This window comes from Nannospalax galili, unplaced genomic scaffold, assembly GCF_000622305.1.
Source record: "Nannospalax galili isolate Female #2095 unplaced genomic scaffold, S.galili_v1.0 C48548547, whole genome shotgun sequence".
NCBI lineage: Eukaryota > Metazoa > Chordata > Mammalia > Rodentia > Spalacidae > Nannospalax > Nannospalax galili.
In genome coordinates, this window is record NW_008469833.1 from 1 (window position 1) to 1,020 (window position 1,020).

General features: G+C 43.5%; 1 pseudogene across 1 annotated transcript; it reads left to right on the forward strand.

Moving 5' to 3' along the window:
• Positions 1 to 35: 35 nt before the first annotated feature.
• LOC115069117 lies at positions 36 to 589 on the forward strand (annotated as a pseudogene). Its single transcript, XR_003848419.1, is given in 1 exon segment — positions 36 to 589. The product of XR_003848419.1 is annotated as an ER degradation-enhancing alpha-mannosidase-like protein 2 pseudogene (transcript).
• Positions 590 to 1,020: the final 431 nt, after the last annotated feature.

Consider the following 1,020-nt stretch of genomic DNA (forward strand, 5'->3'; position numbering starts at 1 on the left):
TCCTTCTACCTGGAGTCTTAAGATTCTGATTATTTAGCTTTTCAGACCCCCACGGGCATGCCCTATGGAACAGTGAACCTGCTTCATGGTGTGAACCCTGGAGAGACCCCTGTCACCTGTACAGCAGGGATTGGGACCTTTATTGTGGAATTTGCCACCCTGAGCAGCCTCACCGGTGACCCTGTGTTTGAAGATGTGGCCAGAGTAGCCTTGACGCGCCTGTGGGAGAGCCGGTCAGATATTGGGCTGGTAAGTCAGCTGTTGCCCTTCTTGTATAAGTCAAGGCTGCTACCTTGGCCCATACTTAGGAAACACAGAGATCTGAAGAATGAGTTACTGTTCAGCCAAGGGAATCGTACAGTGACTTTAGGAGTAGCCAGGATACCAAAAGTAGACTGAACTCCCATTCACATTTTGGCACAGAAGGGAAGAAAGCCAGACAGCCCATCCTTGACAGGACTTGTTAAGCTTTGAGCCTTTGAGCCCCTCTCACTTCTAGGAGTTCATATGCTTCACGACCTGGACTCATTTAGTGATTATCAGATTATATTTCTTAGAATACAAGTACTGAGAGTGTTGAATGGCTGGTCTATGAAAAAAATGATCCCTGGACTGAGTATATTACATGAATCTAACAGTTTTGTTTGTTTGGTTTGGGGTTTGCTTTTTGTTTGTGTAAAATAAATCTTTTATTATTAATTTATTTCATTTTTAAAAATTTATTTTTATTTTATGTGTATGAGTGTTATGCTGGCATGTACCTGTAGATGACAGAAGAGGGCATCACATGCCCCGGAACTATAGTCATGGACAGTTGTTAGCCCATGTGGGTTCTGAGATTCGAACCCCAGTCTTCTGTAAGAGCAGCCATTGCTGCTAACTGCTAAGCCATCTCTCCATCCCCTCATTTATTTTTATTTTATGTGTATCATCATGTTTTGCCTGCATGTATATAAGTGCATCCATGTTGTACAGTGCCTGAAGAGACCAGAAGAGGGCATCAGATCCCCTGGAACTGGA